The sequence below is a fragment of the Schistocerca piceifrons genome, chromosome 3, assembly GCF_021461385.2.
Source record: "Schistocerca piceifrons isolate TAMUIC-IGC-003096 chromosome 3, iqSchPice1.1, whole genome shotgun sequence".
Lineage (NCBI taxonomy): Eukaryota > Metazoa > Arthropoda > Insecta > Orthoptera > Acrididae > Schistocerca > Schistocerca piceifrons.
This window is the reverse complement of record NC_060140.1, coordinates 265048556-265068792: the sequence shown is the minus strand read 5'-3', so window position 1 is coordinate 265068792 and position 20237 is coordinate 265048556. Positions and strand designations below refer to the sequence as shown.

The 20237-nt window shown below is 44.8% G+C and overlaps 1 pseudogene; it reads left to right on the top strand.

Moving 5' to 3' along the window:
* The first annotated feature begins 17754 nt into the window (after window positions 1-17754).
* On the top strand, window positions 17755-17872 carry LOC124790703 (annotated as a pseudogene).
* The last annotated feature ends 2365 nt before the right edge of the window (window positions 17873-20237 follow it).

Genomic DNA, 20237 nt, shown 5'->3' with positions numbered 1-20237 from the left:
ACAAAGCTTGAAACAGTGACCCCATTCCAGAAATCCCGCAAGATCTCCAGTCACTCCTCAAATCCTTAGGCCCATTCCAGAACCTCTCCCTGGACTCCATCTTTCTGCTTATCCCTACCACTCCCTGCACTCCTACTTCCTACATGCTACCTAAAGTCCATAAACCCAACCACCCAAGATGGCTGGTTACTGTGTCCCCACTGAGAGAATCTCTGCTCTCGTAGACCAATACCTTCAACCTATTACCCAGAACCTACACTCCTATACAAAAGATACCAACAATTTCCTCCACTGGTTCTCCACAATTCCTGTCCCTTTATGACATCTTGCACTGCTCATCACTACCGATGCCACCTCCCTTTACACTAACATCCCTAATGCCCATGGCATTACTGCTATTGACATTACATTTCCCAATGCCTGATGGATTCCAAACCAACAACCTCTTTACTAGACACCATGACCAACTATATCCTCACTCAAAATTACTTCTCCTTTGAAGGCATTTCCTACAAACAAATCCAGGTTATGGCTATGGGCACCCTCATGACACCATCCTATGCCAACCTACTAGGCCATCTAGAGGAAAGCGACCTAACTCCCAGAATCCTAAACCCCTTGTCTGGTTCAGAATCATAGCTGACATCTTTGCAATCTGTATTGAGAGTGAGGACATCATTACCTTACCATGTTTTTGTTTACGGACCTTGGTCCAATATTTTACATGCTGTTTCCCAAGCCAGTTCCGTAGTTCTAGTTTGATCATAGCTTTGGTGATTGTCAGGACAGGTTCCGGTCCAATAAATGGAGTCATTGCCCCCATCCTGACCAATCTGTCAGCTTGTTCATTGTCACAAATCCCTGAGTGGCCAGGGATCCTCACTAGATTTACCCTATTGCTTCCCCCCTAGCTCCACCAGAGCCCTGTGGCACTTTGCAACAATCTTATGCCTCGTTGCAGGAGCTGCAGGTGATTTCAGGGCATCCTGGCTGTCTGAATAGATGTAGATGCTACAGTCGTAGTAGCACCTTTTCATATTCTCCCCCACACGTGCCCTGATTGCAGTAACTTCAATTTTCCCAGAGAGATTATGACCTCCAGTCTTGGCTGAATCTTGTATACCCCTGCCCCAATGCCTTGGTCTGATTTCGACCCATCGGTGAACCAAACAACGTGCCCCGTACAGTGTTGAACCACTATACATAGGTGGACCAGGGCCATGCTTAGTGAAAGGAAGGTGGAGGGTATGACGAATGAAAAGATGGTAATTAACACCACTAGAGATTGCCAATGAGGAGGTGTTCTGTCCCCTATATTGTGGAATCTAGTGGTGAACGAACTTATTGAGGAACTAAATTCCAGACAATGCTTTTGCCAAAGATATGCAGACGACCTTGTCATAGTAATACTGACACAGTTAGAAATATGGCACAAGGTGCATTGGACATTATACAAGAATGGTGCATTAAACAGGATCGAAGTGTTAATCCTAAGAAGACTACTGTGGTGTCGTTCACGGAGAGGAGTATCCTGTTGTGGTACCATTCATGAAGAGGCCTATCCAATACTCAAGTTGGAATCTAAAGCTCTTCGATGAAACTCTATCTGTGACGGGGATAGTGAAATGTCTAGGGGTAACCTTAGATGAGAAACTAACATGGACCCCTCACATTAAGAGCATCTGCTCCAAGGTGAAAGGTACTCTAGTGAGTACAGAAGGGCTTGTGGTAAAAACTGGGGCCTAAGCCCCAGAGGTATGCACTGGGTAAACAGCATGGTGGTTAGACCTAAGATTTCTTATGGGGCCAGGGTGTGGTGGAAGAACATTGAACAGTGGGTTGCAGCTAAGGTGTAGAGACTGGCCTGCTTAGCCATAACAGGTGGAATTAGCAGATCACCAACCGCTGGGATGGAAGCCATGCTGGACATGCCTCCACTACACCTTTTGGTCAAGATGGAGGCAGCAGTTGAGGCACACAGATTTAAAACTGGTAAAAACTGGGTCTCATTGGGATATCCAGAATCACACACTAAGATAGTGGGTGAGGTAAATATAGGAATTGCTGGGGAAATGCCGGCCAACTATGTAATAACTCCCAACTGCTTCAACAAACCTTACAATATAATAATTGATAGCAGGGAACAGTGGGAAAAAACAGTTCGACACTGTATGCGGGACATTGCTTCGTTCACTGATGGGTCGAAATCAGACCAAGGCATTGGGGCAGGGGTGTACAGGGTCATGCACCTCTGCTGCCCTTACCATGGAATCGAAGTTCGTTTTACTGAAGGCCCCCTCGATGTCCAGGAAGATGCAGAGGGCTATTTCTTGTAAGTGAAGTGTTTTCTTCACCTTCCAACGAGGTGATGGAGAGCTGTCTCACACGATTTACCTGGTTGATATGCATGTTGTTTTGAATGTAGAAGGGCCCTAATTAGCCTCCTCTCCCCAACGGTATACATTAAACAGTTTTTCCAATGTTTTGAGAATGAAGGAGAACAGACTGATTGGTCTCATACCGTTGGCCTTGGTATGATAATTCTCCCTGGCTTTGAAGTGGTCTTCACTGCTCTCCAAGCATTGGGAATGATTCCTACTGCTAGGCTAACCCTGAATAACCTGCATAGGACTCTTATGGGATTCTCTCCTGCCTGTTGCAGGAGAGCTGGAAAAATTTCATCTGGGCCAGGTGAGTTGAACGGTTGGAATGTCCCGACCGCCCATTAGATTTTATTGAAGTCGACACACTCCTTGACCGATTCCCAGTCCGCTCTTCGAGCCTGAGAACCATCGTGTCGTAGGACCGTTGCTATTCACAACATACATAAATGACCTTGTGGATGACATCGGAAGTTCACTGAGGCTTTTTGCGGATGACGCTGTGGTATATCGAGAGGTTGTAACAATGGAAAATTGTACTGAAATGCCGGAGGATCTGCAGCGAATTGACGCATGTTGCAGGGAATGGCAATTGAATCTCAATGTAGACAAGTGTAATGTTCTGCGAATACATAGAAAGAAAGATCCCACATCATTTAGCTAAAATATAGCAGGTCAGCAACTGGAAGCAGTTAATTCCATAAATTATCTGGGAGTACGCATTAAGAGTGATTTAAAATGGAGTGATCATATAAAGTTGATCGTCGGTAAAGCAGATGCCAGACTGAGATTCATTGGAAGAATCCTAAGGAAATGCAATCCGAAAACAAAGGAAGTAGGTTACAGTACGCTTGTTCGCCCACTGCTTGAATACTGCTCAGCAGTGTGGGATCCGTACCAGATAGGGTTGATAGAAGAGATAGAGAAGATCCAACGGAGAGCAGCGCACTTCGTTACAGGATCATTTAGTAATCCCGAAAGCGTTACGGAGATGATAGATAAACTCCAGTGGAAATCTCTGCAGGAGAGACGTTCAGTAGCTCGGTACGGGCTTTTGTTGAAGTTTCGAGAACATACCTTCACCGTGGAGTCAAGCAGTATATTGCTCCCTCCTACGTACATCTCGCGAAGAGACCATGAGGATAAAATCAGAGAGATTAGAGCCCACACAGAGGCATACCGACAATCCTTCTTTCCACGAACAATACGAGACTGGAATAGAAGGGAGAACCGATAGAGGTACTCATGGTACCCTCCGCCACACACCGTCAGGTGGCTTGCGGGGTATGGATGTAGATGTAGATCCACTGCATTCACCCGATATGAGTCTGTACGGTAATGACCTATTCGCCAAAATGAAGGAAACTCTTCGTGGCATGCTCTACAACACAAGAGACGACACCATCCATGCCATAGGTTGCTCCTTGTGATACATCACCAGAGATGGACAGGCGGATAATGTACGACGCATCATTGTGGAGGAAGGCGATCAAGACGCGTGGTGATTATGTTGAGGGCTCATAGTGCCGCGAACGTCTGTTAATAAAGTCTGGTGTGAACTATAACAGTGTAACCACTACCTTTTATCCATCCACGTATACAGAGAAGTCGCAATGTTGGAAAATTGTAATGAATAGCAGGAAAGTCTACAGAGGATCGATGCTTGGTGCAGTGAGTGGTAATTGACCCTCAACATAAACAAATGTAACGTACTACGAACACATTGGCAGAAAGATCCTTTACATTACGATTAAACGTTTGCAAATCAATCAGTGGAAGCAGTTACTTCCACAAAATCTGTAGTGGTATCTGTACGGAGCGATTTGAATTGGAAGGACCACATAAAATTAATCGCGGGTAAGGCAGATGCCAGACTGATAATCGTTTGAAGATTTCTCAGGAAATGTAACCCACCAAAAAAGGAAGCAGGTTACCGAACACTCGTTCGATCAATAACTGAATACCACTCACCAGTCTGGGATATGCACCAGATGGGATTGACAGAGGAAACATAAAAGATCCACAAGAGAGCAGCACGTATCATTACAGGTTCATTTAGAAAGCGGGTAAGTCTCACGGATGCAATACCAGTGGCAGACGCTGCAAGAGAGGCGCTCTTCGGCACTGTATGGTCTACTGTTAAGATTCCGAGTGTGTAAATTCCTAGAAGAGTCAACCGATATATTGTTTCCTCCAACATACATCACGCGAAATGGCCATGAAGATAAAACGAGAGAGAGTCGAGCATATACGGTGGCTTACCAGCAATCGATCTTTCCGTAAACCATATGTGATTGGAACAGGAATAGGGAGAAGTGACAGTGACAAAGCACCCTCCTCCACATTTCGTAAGGTTGTTGCGGGGTATGGATAGAGATGTAGATAAGAAAAAGAAAAAAAAAGCAGCATTTTATCCTCCGAAATATAATTAACAAGATCTCTCGAAGCTTATAACAGAAATGGATTTTTTAAGGAATGAGAATATACGAGAAGAAATTAGAAATATTTAATTTACGCGACAAAGTGGAAGAATATAGGTATAAATGGATGAAGACAGAATTCCAGTCATAAACGAGCACAAGCCCTTAGGACGAAAGAGACGTCGGAAAATTGAGAAAGAGCCGGTCTTAGAGAATGTGAAGGTGGAACAGGTATATCGTGTGGTTATAATTAAAGTGCAGCTACTTATAGAGGCCCAGTCTGGGCTGTAATTACTATCGTATGGCAGCGAAACTTGGTAGATGTGATGATGCATTAGTGCAGAACCAATGTATGCTGAAAAAAATTAGATACAATTTTGGTCACTAGGTGCAGATTTGGTGCTGTAAATACAAGAAAGACATACAGAAATGTTTCGATGTGTAATGGATTAGGAATGGGACATGGGCAGAAAATGTCAAACATGTGACAAAAGAATAATGTTCGTTTTATTATTAACCATCACTTCCACAATTTGTTCAATATGAGCACTGGAAACGTTGACGACATGCTGCATCTGTAAAACGATGTGATGAAAAGTTACTCGCAGCAGCTCCAGTGGGACATGCGCAACGTGATCCTGTATAGTGGCCTTCAGATGTGCAGCGTGTCCCTGATAAACGCGTTCTATTAGATATCTCCGCAGCAAAAAGTCACATGGATTCAGATCAGGCCACCTTGCAGGCCATGCTTAAGGAAATCCTCTGGAGATAACACATTCGTGGAAGGTAGTATTCAACAGATCTTTCACTGGGCGAGCACATCCGGAGTTGCCCCATCTTGCATGAAAGCAGTGGTTTCCATACTGTTGCGCTACACCTGACAGGCCCTCTGGGGTATTCTCTTCTGAGAAGAACGGATTGAGAGTAAAGGTACTTGTGAATCCACACCACACAGTCACATACAGCGAGTGCAACAGCTCTTTGTTCAAAACAAGCGGTTTAACAGTATACCGAATTCGGCAGTTCTGGGAGTTCACAGTATCCTGTAGTGTAAAATGCGCCTTATCCCTCCATAGCATTTTGTCGAGCCACATGTCATCAACTTCGAACCACGCCAGAAACCGACTAGCAAATTAAGAACGTTAGTGCGCATGGTGAAGTTTCAGTTGCTGCACTGTGTGGATTTGTTACAGGTACAAGCGCAATATAGACCGCAAAACTTTCCGTACTGTTGACCGTGGGATGGACAATTCTCGTGACACTGCACAAGCACTAGCACTACGTGGGGCACATGCAGCCTCGTCAATAACTTTCACCAGGATAGGACGCCTTCCTCCTCCAGGTGCCACACGAAGCTCTCTTGTGTTTTCGAATTTCGTTATCATCTTCTTTCAATCATTTAATGACATCGGGTCTCTCCACGAACCTTTCAGTCGGCGATACTCTCAATGCAGCACTGTATTTGCTGCTGTTCACATAAAAGCAATTTCACTAACAGTGCATAGTCTCTCTTCTCGGTAGCCATACTGTAGACTCACGTTACGGCTTGTCAAATGACAGCGTGGATGTCATACTGTCATACAAACAGTGTACAGAGTCAGATTTGCAACTGGTGGTCACAAGCTGAACTAACGTTTTGCAGCATAAATCGGTTCTGCATAAACCCATCAATATATCTATCAAGTTTCACTACCGTACGATAATTATGGCCCACACTGGACATGTCCGAAAGAACAGATACGATTTTCATCCAGGAGCCACTATGAATAAATACACATATGATTTACAGAGATTGACTGAGGGTGGGCATTGATTTATATCAGTGGGGAATGGTGAAAATTTGTGCCACAACAGGATTCGATAAAATGTCCCAGGTAACGAGGATAATGAGCAAAGTGCTCTACGTTTGTAGTGTGTGGATACGTTGAGAGTTGGGTCCAAGGGGAGATGTGCTATGGCAGCCCAAGCAGTTACGATGACCACTGTGTCCGGACGGTGCAGTGGACAGAGAATCTGTCTAGTAAGCAGGAGACCTGGGTTCAAATCCTGGTCCAGAACAAATTTTAGCTTTCCACATTGATTTAAATCAATAACCCCTCGCAACCAGTGCTTGTAATTCCCTTGTGTCTTAAGAAAACTTAGACAAACACACACACACACACAGTACTTATGTGGGTGATGGGATGTGCTTGGGTACTCGAACGCCTCATCACAAAGAATCTGCCCTCAACGGTCTCTAAAGCCCCTTGGGATAGTTCCCTTACATATTCTCTGTAACATGAAAAAAAAACATCATTAGATTAGAATGTGTGTAAATACACATACGTGTTCCGAAAAGTTTCAGTAATTATGTTAGGCTATTGGGAGTGGCAACTCTGATGCCAAGTGCTACAGCATTTCATAATGATCTATGAGCTATTATTGATCATCAATGGTCTGCTGCAGCCTGAAATACAGTACATTGTTTCAGCCACTGGAGCTGCTGCTCATCATTGATGTACTGTGGCCTGAAATGCAGCACATCATTTAAATATTCTAGCTGATGCTGACCAAACACTCTTGGTGGTGGTGAATGCAGTGGTGGGAGGTGCTGCCCAGCTCCGTCCAAATCAACTGCAAATATTAACAGTCATGAATACATGCAACCACTCAGCCACCAAAACATCCAAAATCCACATACCAACCCAACCACCTCTCTCTCTCTCTCTCTCTCTCTCTCTCTCTCTCTCTCTCTCACACACACACACACACACACACACACACACACACACGCGCGCGCGCGCAGAGAGAGAGAGAGAGAAAGAGAGAGAGAGAGAAACTGAACTTAGAAAAGTGTTTCAGTATTTTCATCTAATAGCTGATCTCGTGGCCACAACGGTTTGGTCAATATGGTATGCGCTAGACTCTGCGTCTTGTTCTATGAAATGAGGACAGTGGCTACTGCTGTCAGCTTCCACGATCGTGATGCTGTTGCGATGCTGGAGATCTGAAACCACCCTGCAGACCTCAGTATCTATAGAGAATAAGTAGAAGGTGTCTAGTTTTTTATTAATACAGGAACACGCTAGCTGCAGTTAGAGGAGTAATTTCTCTATTGACAACGTCCACCTTATACCAACGAAGCCATTAGAAGCCTTAGAACCAGACCGAGCTATTAGATGATAAGCGTATGGCAAACACTGCATTCAGCAAGATAACATTCTCCACCAGATGTACACTGCCTGACAAAGAAATTGGAGCAAACAGAAGACAGGTTCAGATGTCAATGTGACTTCATGCATGAACACACTACTGGTGATAGTGTTGTTCATGTTTAGTGTTGTCGCCAGGACAGCTAGGGTACATAAAGGGCGTGAACAGAGTCAAATGTTGAGTGATCACTGTGAAGGACACTGAGACACTACGTACTCATGTGAGACAGCATTATTAGCACCTGTCAGAGATTGAAACGGGACTCATTGTGGGTCTCCATTAGGCTGGGTGATCAAATCGTGCAATATCCAGATCTGTGGAGCATTCGGATGAGACTGTGGTCTGATGTTGCTCTGTGTGGGAACGTGAGGGTAGGCATTCTCATCGCAAGGTTCTGGTCGACCACATGTAACCACCAGAAGGGAAGATACACATATTGTGCACCAGGACCATCGTAACCTCTTCACATTTACACCTGCCATACGAGCTCAAGAAATATGATCAATGAAACATTCTGTGTCATCCTGCACCATTGGTTGGGGATAGCAGCAGCCGGATTTGGGCATTACGTTTCCACGTGTAGGCTGCCATTCATTGACACCACAACACAAACGGCTGCCTTTGGAATAGTGCCACGACCTGGAAGCATGAACTGCTGATGAATGGTGCCGCATTGTGCGCATCCATAAATCGTGGTTCCGCACTACCAGAGATGAACACTGGCCGCAAGTATGGTGTCAACTAGGGGAGAGCCCCAATTCTTCCATTGTTTTGGAGAGGCACAACAGTGTTACTTCTGGCGCTTTGCTGTAGGGAACCTTTTATGACTTCAGGGCAGGGCTGGTATTACCTGAGGGAACTCTGACAGCATAATCATATGTTACGCATACCCTGCATCATCATGTGTTAGCTCTCATGTGACAACATCGTGGTGCCATTTTTCAACTGGATAACTCTCGTCTACACATGAACTGCTTGTGTCTTGGTGAGGTACTCCTGAGGTCAACAAGATCGCCAGATATATTACCGATAGAACATGTATTGTACCAACTCGGATGACACGTCTGTCCAATTGACAGCATCTGGGATATCAAGGACCAATTACAACAGTTGTGGGTCAGCCTGAGTTCGGCGAGGATACAACGGCTTTACGTCATCCTTTCCAACCAGATCAGTGAATCCATCCAGGCCAGAGGAGGTGCAACGTCATACTGACAAGTATGCTCGTACTGCATGTTCATTTAGATTCGATTTGGTAATCACTGAAATAGCATCGTATACCCTTACAACCCGTGAAGTTTCATTTTGTCTCCTTCTCCTGCTCTGGGTACTTCACTTTCCTCGTTAGGTGGTGTATGAACACTATTTTCAAATGTTCTACAGGCCACTTCCCTTCCACCATACAACTATTAGCAGCGTTAAAAAAGGAGGTAGCTTAGAAAAGGAGATAGCCATTAGACGATAAACAAATCAACTTCGACCGCGGCGGTATATCTGGATATCCAGACAAGTTTTCCATCTCTTTATGTAATCCACTAATCCAAAGTCAGCGCCAGGACATTTTCCCAGGCAAGAATACGAAGTTTTAATAGCGTAGACACGTAAGTGTAAACTGGTTCAAATGGCTCTGAACTATGGGACTTAACTTCTAAGGTCATCAGTCGCCTAGAACTTAGAACTACTTAAACCTAAGGACACCACACACATCCATGCCCGAGGCAGGATTCGAACCTGCGACCGTAGCAGTCGCGCGGTTCCAGACTGTAGCGCCTTTAACCGCTTGGCCACTCCGGCCGGCATAAGTCTAAACTGACGGGAATGCGATGGCTGTATTTTCGTACGATAATAACTGACAGGGTGTTACAAAATGGTATGGCCAAACTTTCAGGAAACATTCCTCAAACACAAATAAAGAAAAGATGTTGTGTGGACATGTGTCCGGAAACGCTTAATTTCCATGGTAGAGCTCATTTTAGTTTCGTCAGTATGTACTGTACTTCCTCGATTCACCGCCAGTTGGCCCAATTGAAGGAAGGTAATGTTGACTTCAGTGCTTGTGTTGACATGCGATTCATTGCTCTACAGTACTAGCATCAAGCACATCAGTACGTAGCATCAACAGGTTAGTGTTCATCACGAACTTGGTTTTGCAGTCAGTGCAATGTTTACAAATGCGGAGTTGGCAGATGCGCATTTGATGTATGGATTAGCACGGGGCAATAGCCGTGGCGCGGTACATTTGTATCGAGACAGATTTCCAGAACGAAGGTGTCCCGACAGGAAGACGTTCGAAGCAATTGATCGGCGTCTTCGGGAGCACGGAACATTCCAGCCTATGACTCGCGAATGGTGAAGACCTAGAACGACGAGGACACCTGCAATGGACGAGGTAATTCTTCGTGCAGTTGACGATAACCCTAATGTCAGCGTCAGAGAAGTTGCCGCTGTACAAGGTAACGTTGACCACGTCACTGTATGGAGAGTGCTACGGGAGAACAAGTTGTTTCCGTATGATGTACAGCTTGTGCAGGCACTATCAGCAGCTAATTGACCTTCACGGGTACACTTCTGCGAATGGTTCATCCAACAATGTGTCAATCCTCATTTCAGTGCAAATGTTCTCTTTACGGATGAGGATTCATTCCAACGTGATCAAATTGTAAATTTTCACAGTCAACATGTGTGGGCTGACGAGAATCTGCACGCAATTGTGCAATCGCGTCATCAACACAGATTTTCTGTGAACGTTTGCGCAGGCATTGTTGGTGATGTCTTGATTGGGCCCCATGTTCTTCCACCTACGCTCAATGGAGCACGTTATCAAGATTGCATACGGGATACTCTACCTGTGCTGCTAGAACATGTGCCTTTACAAGTACGACACAACATGTGGTTCATGCACGATGGAGCTCCTGCACATTTCAGTCGAAGTGTTCGTACGCTTCTCAACAACAGATTCGGTGACCGATAGATTGGTAGAGGCGGACCAATTCCATGGCCTCCACGCTCTCCTGACCTCAACCCTCTTGACTTTCATTTATGGGGGCATTTGAAAGCTCTTGTCTACGCAACCCCGGTACCAAATGTAGAGACTCTTCGTGCTCGTATTGTGGACGGCTGTGATACAATACGCCATTCTCCAGGGCTGCATCAGCGCATCAGGGATTCCATGCGACGGAGGGTGGATGCATGTATCCTCGCTAACGGAGGTCATTTTGAACATTTCCTGTAACAAAGTGTTTGAAGTCACGCTCGTACGTTCTGTTGCTGTGTGTTTCCATTCCATGATTAATGTGATTTGAAGAGAAGTAATAAAATGAGCTCTAACATGGAAAGTAAGCTTTTCCGGACACATGTCCACATAACATATTTTCTTTCTTTGTGTGTGAGGAATATTTCCTGAAAGTTTGGCCGTACCTTTTTGTAACACCCTGTAATAATACTAGTTGTTTGTTAATTTGCTATCCTTCCATTTCATGATTAATCTTGCAAAGTTTTAACGAACCCACCTCTGATTGGTTATAATGGTTTTATTTTCTGTCTAAACAATGTGATATTGCAAATACGACATATAATCTGGGAGTGGGTAAGGACGGACTACCAGTAAGGACATAGCACATGTATTTCTCACGCAGTGGATCGAAAAACCTGGAGCCATCACTGGTCATTGTGGAACAATGTAGAGGATTATACAGATGAGATGGCAATACACTGACGTGCAAAACGTAAGGGCGAAAGTAACTTTAGCATGACGTAACATTGCCGAGTAACATAGCTCAATGCAATTAGGGCCTTACGTAAAGAGAACTGCTACAGTATAGTACAGAAGATAACTGAAAGAAATACGCAATAAGAGGAACAGAAATGACATTTTTATTGAAAGGCAACAACTGCACTGAAGTTACCATATTTCGTGATGCTGCGCTGGACATTACAAAAAGCGGGACATGGTTCTTCAAAGGATGTGTGATCACCACAGGCGACGATGCATGCTCTGCAACATGCTCCCGTATTGGTTACAAGGTTGTTATGGAGTTCTTGTGGTACGCCATTTCATTCCTTCGCCAGTATGGTTGAAAACTTCTGAATGGTCGTTAGTGCAAGTGGACGTAATGCAATACATATTCCTTTCTCTCGACGTATGAGGATATGTAATACACCCACGAACATTGTTGAACATGCTCCTTTTGGTGGTTCAGGCGTTATGGTGCAGAGAGGAATGATATTACGTGGGCGCGCACTGATCTCCAAATCTTTGAACACGGTTCACTCACCGGTGAGTGTTACTGTGACACTGTACTCCTTCCCCATGAGCGCCTTTTCAGGGATGAATTCGGCCCGGACTTCATTTGTATGGATGACAATGCACGATCGCATCGAACCACACAGATGGAGGAGCTGTTGGGACAAGAGGATATCTGGCGATAGACTGGCGTGCCCGTTCCAACGACTTAACTCCCATCGAGCACATGTGGGATGCTATGTGGAAGTTATTTCAGCACGTTCACATGCATGATGCTGGCGACTGGTCTGGTAGCGGAATGCGGCAACCCCAGCTTAACGTCTTCAACGCCAAGCCTGAACTTGAACACAAGACCAATTTCTTTAAATAAATACATTGAAACGGTGGAGCAGCTAGAGTTGCAAGTGTTTAAATGATAAAAGTATTGAAGCAATGAGAAAATCAAATATGACTCCACAACCTTCTACGATATTAACTTAAGACAAGTGGGCTAGAATTAGTCATCTTGGATTGGGGGATGGAAAAAATCCTTTGTCTGAGCCAGAACCATGTGGGGTATGGGGGAGGGAGAGGGCTAGCAAAATCTGGCGAAAAAAGGTCAGCCACCATGATACGTAGACAGTTTCTAAATTGCACTCATAGGTCCATATCCTCTCTACTTTCGCACGTATGTGAATTACCGGAGTTGCAATTCTCTGTGGCTGGTGGAATGGGCAATAAATTGCGTTGGTGTTGTTTGTGTTTAATGTTGTTATCAGGTCTGTGGTATATAAGGGGTGTGAACAGCATCAGACGTTGAATAGTCTCTATGAAGGACATGGAGATGCTGCGTACTGATGTGAGACAGTGTTATCAGCATCTGACAGAGTTTGTAAGGGGCCTTATTGTGGGTGTCCATTAGGCCTGATGGTCGAATCGTGGAATATCCATACTTGTGGGGCATTTGGATTTGATAGTAGCCTAATATTTGACTGAGTAGGCGTATGCGTCGCAAGGTTCCGGCCAACCACGTCAGCACACCAACAAGGGAGGTCTTTTGTGTAACTTATTCACATCTGTACCTGCCATCCAAGAATAAGTAATGGACCCCCTGCAACAGTCTGTGTCATCCTGCACCAGTACCAGCGGCAGCCAGACTACGGAAGCATACAGATGGAGAAGCTCCTGGAACGAGAGGATATTCGGCGATAGACTGGCCTGTCTGTTCCACTGACTTCATTCCCATCGAACGCATATGAGATGCGTTGTGGAGTTGTACTGCACCATGTCCATCTGCACTCCTATACTGCCATGAACACCACAACACAAACGCCTGTGGCTGGAGTAGTACAGTAACCAGGGAGCATGGACTGCTGACGAATGGCATTGCATTGTGTCGAGAGATGAATCGCGGTTCCAGACTATGGCGGATGATCATCGCCGATGGGTATGATGGTGGCCCTGGGGAAAGGTCGATTTTTTTCGAATATTTTGGAGAGGCACAGTGATGCGCTCCTGGCACTACAGCGTGGGAAGCCATTGGGTATGATTTCAAATAATGGCTGGTAGTGTTTGAGGGAACTCAGGCTCATAAAGTACGCCACGAGGGTCCTGTGTCTTCATGTGTGTTCACGCAAAAGTGGTGCTGCTTTTCAGCAGTACGATGCTCGTCCACACATGTCACTTGTCTCTATGAACTGTGTGTGTGATGTTGAGGTATTCCCGTGGCCACCACGACCCCAGATCAGTCCCCTATAGAACACGTAAGGGACCAGCTCGGACGTCACGTCGTCTCCATCTCAGTGCCAGTATCGAGGATATCGAGGACAAGTTGCAATAGTTGTGGGCCACCTTACCTCAGGAGAGGATACAATGGATTTATGACACGCCTACCAACTGATGCATTGCATGCATTCATTCCAGAGGGGGTGCAATGTCATAATGATAAGTGGACCCACACTGCCAAGTTCTCTATATTTTTAACTCTATTTTGTACTCAGGGAAATACTATCATATACCCTCTCAACTTGCGAAGTTTAATTCCGTTCACTCTTATGCTTCAGAGTGTTTCACTTTATTTGTCATGCAGTATTTTTCATTTTTTACTCTATGTAACGTAACCTGGAACTGTTATAGCAGATCCAGATTTCTACTCTTATCCTGAACGTGCCAAATAATGAGTTCTTCCTCAGTTCTCAAGAAAGGATGGTAAGTTTCATAGACAATGACTAGCTAAGAACAACCTTTTGAAAATAACAAGCCGCTAAACGTCCTGTGTTCCTTGTACCTCTACTTTAAGACCTTCCAGTCTGACCGATATAGTTGATATTTGAACTCTTAGACTTAATTTTGAAGATAACTGCTTTATCATATGTATCAACTTCCTGCTTTAAATTATTCCCTAATTTGCATCGTAGCATGTTGTTGTTTAAATACGACTTAAAAATGTTAGCTACTTCCTGAGATAAATTACCGTAGTACTGTTTCGTGACACTCCTAACATTCAGCGTGACATTCCCATTTACCGCAGTGCACTATTTCTTAAGTGTTACCTCCGTCTAGCTGCTTATATATTCATCTCAGATGTTCAGTCTTGTTTACTCAACAGAACATTAAATACCGTCTATACTAAAAACGGAAGGGCATAAGATTTTTGACCGTTTGGATGACCAGAGTTATGACATATCAAAATATCTGTTGTTGTCGGCTTTCTGTACACTTTGAAGGCATACCTAACGTATTACTTCACGATATTTAGATCAAGAAATTCACTATTTTTTCTTGTTTGTTCTAAGACAAAAAAAGAACGACGCACTACGAAGGTATTATCCGAATAGAAAGGAAATCGGTAGATGTGATGTACGTGTACAAACAAATGATTACAATTTCAAAAGAAATGGATTACTTATTCGAGAGAAAGAGCTTCACAAATTGAGCAAGACCGTAAGCATTGGTCCACCTCTGTCCCTTATGCAAACCGTTATTCGGCTTGGCATTGACTGACAGAGTTGTTGGATATCTTCCTGAGGCATATCGTGCAAATTCTGTCCAACTGGCCTGTTAGATCGTCAAAATCACGAGCTGTTTGGAAGGTCCTGTCCGTAATGCTCCAAACATCCTCAGTTGGGAAGAGATCCAGCTACTTTGCTGGCCAACACGAAAACAAGCAAAACTCTGGCCGCATGTGAGCCGGCATTACCTTGCTCCAATGCAAGCCCAGGATGGCGTCTCCAGACACGTCTTCAGTCGGGAATGTCATTGACTGGAGTAGAATTGTCTTCAGTGATGAGTCCCGCTTCGAACTGAATCCAGATGAACAGCGAAGACGAGTCTGGAGACGCCCTGGACAGCGGTGAGGTACCAACCTGATTGACGACCGCCATACGGCCCGACAACTAGGACAGATGGTCTGGAGTGCCCTTTTCTTTTCATAGCAGGAGCCCTTTGGCTGTCATCTGCGGCACCCTTACAGCACAGCGGTACGTCGACGATATTCTACGCCCCGTTTAGGTGCCCTCCATTGCAAGCCATCCTGTGCTTGCATTTCAGCAAGATGTCCTCCCGCATGTGGGGAGAGTTTCTACTGCTTGTCTTCGTGCTGGTCACCGGATCTCTCCCCCGTTGAGAATGTTTCGTGGATTAAGGGCAGAACCTCCCAGCCAGCTCATGATTCTGGCGATCTAACACGCCAGCTGGAACAGTGTGTGGCACGATATCCCTCAGGACATACATCAACCCTTATTGATAATCGATAATTAGTGCCGAGCCAAGTAACTGCTTGCATAAAGGCCAGAGGTGGACCAACGCTTTATTGCTCAGTTTCTAAAGCTCTTTCTCTTGAATAAGTCATCCATTTTTCTTGAAATTTGTTATCATTTGTTTGTCTGTACATGTGTGTCACTTCTACTGACTTTCATTCCATTCGGATAATTCCTTCGTAGTGTTTCCTTTTTTTGTCTTAGAGTGTATATAGTGAAAATAACGAAATTTATTTACAGTTTACGAAACCTGATTTTTTTCCTCCATCTGTCAAAAGCAGCGTATTGTTCAAATAGCGCTTATAGTACAAGATTTTATAGACGATGTGCTGCATATCAGTGAAGGTTCTCTTTTTCAGAAGACTAATAAATATATCTGCTGTAGTTCTCGAAATGCTTGAGCCTAAGCCCAACTGCACTATTTTTTAAAGTAAAGTTTGTTGTTAAGCTAGAAACAGTTACGAGGGGCGTTCAATAAGTAATGCAACACTTTTTTTTCTAAAAGCGAGTTGGTTTTTTTCAACATTCCAGTACACCATATTATTCCCCACTCTTTGGGCTACAAAACTATATTTTTCAACATAATCTCCGTTCTATGCCACGGTCTTACGCCACCTTACTGAGACGACCTATATGCCAGCATGGTACCACGCCATTGGTCGACTCGGAGTCAATGTATTGCTGTAGTAATAATCTCCTCACCACTCACGTACTACTTCCTGCAGAATGCATCCTTCAGTGACGAAACAGACAGAATCTGGGAAGTGAGATCTGGGCTGCAGGGTGGATGAGTAAGAGCAGTCCAAGGAAGTTTTGTGAGCTCCTCTCAGGTACGCAGGCTTGTGTGTTGCCTTGCGTTGCCATGGAGAATGAGAAGGAGATGGTCCTTCGTTGCTCTTTACGATCTGTTAGGCGGCGAGGAAGAGAACGGGCACATAGTTTTGAGTACCCGAACTGGTGGACGGATATGTCAGCACTACAAACAGACGTCCAGTTGAGCAGCGAGGTGTTTGATTGTGATCCGTCAAGCATCTCGAATGAGAGTGTCTACACATTCCAAAATTGCAGGAGTCACAGTTATGTGCCTCCGGCCGGCAAGTGGGTGATCGGACAGGTTCGCGCGACCTTGTTGCGAAGGTTATAGATGCTTCGCCCAAGGACTCACCGTGCTTATGTTCACTGCCGGGTCTTCGTAGACATTCTGCAACAGCCTATGAATGTCTCGATGCTCTGGTTTTCCATCAAAAGGAACTCAACGACAGCTCTCTGCTTGGAACGCACCTCTGGCCGCCACCAATCGTAGCTTGATGAAACTGTAGGGACTAATGTGGGAATATTCTACGATGGCCCACAAGAAATTCCACTTTTTTTTTTCAGCCGAAATTTGTCGAGGAAAATGAGTTGCATTAGTTATTGAACGCTCCTCGTATATTTAAGAACAAACTGCAAAAGCTCAATAAATTCAACAACTTCTTGTTGATGTGAGCTTTTGTACTTCGGCAACGAGGTCGTTAGAGGTGTAGCACAAGCTTGGATTATGGAAGGACAGAGAAGGAAATCAGTCGTGCCCTTTCAAAGGCACCATTCCAGCATTTGTCTAAAAGAACAGATTTTGGGAAATCACGGAAGAACTGACCGGCGGAGAATATGAATCGTCATTCTCTCGAAAGCGAGTCCAGTGTGCCAACCACTGCTCCACCACTTGAGTAAGTTGTCACTGCTCATTTAAATGGTTATTTATCGAGTGTCATGTTTTATTTGTTGTTCACTGTTGCTGTTTGGAAAACGGCCTTGCCGCAGTGGTAACACCGGTTCCCGTCAGATCACCGAAGTTAAGCGCTGTCGGGCTGGGCTAGCACTTGGATGGGCGACCTTCCGGTCTGCCGAGTGCTGTTGGCGAGCGGCGTACACTCAGCCCTTGTGAGGCAAACTGAGGAGCTCCTAGGTTGAGAAGTAGCAGCTCCGGTCTCGTAAACTGAGATACGGCCGGGAGAGCGGTGTGCTGACCACATACCCCTCCATCTCCGCATCCAGTGACGCTTGTGGGCTGAGGATGACACAGCGGCCGGTCGGTACCGTTGGACCTTCCAAGGCCTGTTGGGACGGAGAGTTAGTTTCTGTTTGAGTTTACATATTATCATTTTGCAATTTGGAGATAGTGAGTGGAGCTGTGGACGCTAGAAAATGGAGTGCCAAGTGGAGAAATAGGAAATTTTCCAGCATATTCTTCTATTTGAGTCCAGTAGAGGGTTGACAGCAGCGGGGTCAGCCACAAACATTTGCGCCGTGTGTGGCAATAATACCATTGGACAGATCACGGCAAGAAAATGATTTTCCCCTTGTATGGAGGATCGTTTCGACATTAGTGACTCTCCACGTTCAGGACGACTTTCTGGATTAATCCACAATGAACCACATCAGTGCACTCGAGAACTGGCAAATGTGATGAACCTGCGATCATTTCACCATCTTTTGACATTGGCATGCAACGGAGGAAGCTCAAACTCGGGTATATGGGCAACGCATGCTCTAAGCCAATATCACAAAAATCTGCGGGTGGACCGAGCAAGGTGGGACAGTGGTTAGCACACTGGACACGCATTCGGCAGGACGATGGTTCAATCCCGCGTCCGGCCATCCTGATTTAGGTTCTCCGTGATTTCCCTAAATCGCTTCAGGCAAATGCCGTGATGGTTCCTTTGACAGGTCACGGCCGACTTCCTTCCCTATCCTTCCCTAATCCAACGAGACCGATGACCTCGCTGTTTGGTCTCTTCCCCAAAATCAATCCAATCCAATCAGCAGGTGGCCATATATGCATCTCTGCTTACTTGTCATCGATTCACTCATGAACAACAGCGACCATTCCTATCCTGTATCGTCACTGGTGACGAGAAATGGTGTCTTTGTGCTAGCATAAGGAAAAGGACGGAATGGTTGAGCCCAAACAAAGCAGAAAATCCCCGTTCAAAGACTTGCGCGTATCCACAAAACCGGCCGCTGTGGTCGAGTGGTTCTAAGCGCTTCAGTCCGGAACCGCGCGACTGCTACGGTCGCAGGTTCGAATCCTGTCTCGAGCATAGATGTGTGTGATGTTCTTTGGTTAGTTCGGTTTAAGTAGTTCTAACCCTAAGGGACTGATGAGCTCAGATGTTAAGTCCCATAGTGCTTAGAGCCATTTGAACCATCCACAAAAAATAACGTTATGCTTCTAGTGGAACAGCGACTGTGTGGGTGTACTACGAATTGCTTCCCCGAGGTGGAACCATCACTACTGACATCTGTTGTCAACAACTGAGACGTCTTTCAGTCGCATTCCAAGAACAACAACTACGAAGACTGCTTGAAGTGATGCTAGACTGACAAAAACACTGTACAGGAGTTTGATTTGAAAGTCGTTCCGCACCCACCTTATTCGCCTGATCTTGTGCCTATATATTTTCGCTCTGTATTGATCAACTTTCAAGGAACTTCCTTTCCGGATGGAAGTACGCTCCGGACATGGCTCGACGAGTTCTTCGTCTCAAAACCACGTGATTTCTACAGTCGCAGAATCGAAAAGTTATCGCAGCGTTGGCGGACTGTTTTGAATAGCGCAGGAGAAGATGTTATTGTTGACTAAAGCCTTTGTTATGTGTATCTGTTGAGTTAATTAAATTTATCGAAAGACTCTACGAACTTATGTACCAGCCTAATCCTTTATCGAGCATTTTAGTAATTTTCTACAACGGACTGTGTACTGATATACAACTGATTTAAAAGGGTTATTAATTTTGTTGATTTTTAATTGAGACCTAAGCCATGGAGCGTCAGATTGATGACAGAAAATCGTACCTTTGTCCTCTAGTCAATAATAAAAAAACAACCATTGCAATTTTTTTTTACTTTGTTCGTACCTTTTTCGTCAGATATGTAGCGATTTCCGTAATATCATTTTGCTGAAATAACATCAATGTCTTGTTAACACACTGATTTCCGCTAAAACCAATAACATCTCATTTATCAGCCTTTGTAACGACTGCTGTAATAGTACTAATTTCACCGTTAATAGAAGTAACATTCTTTACTTCCATAATGAATTTTCACTCTGCAGAGAACTGTGCACTTATTTGAAACTTGCTGATAGATTAAAACTTTGTGCCAGATGGGGACTCGAATCAGGGACGGGACATTTGCTTTCAATGGGCAAGGGCTTTAGCGACTGAGCTATGCAAGCAAGACTCACGTGCCGTTCTCACAGCTCCACTTCCGGCAGTACCTCATC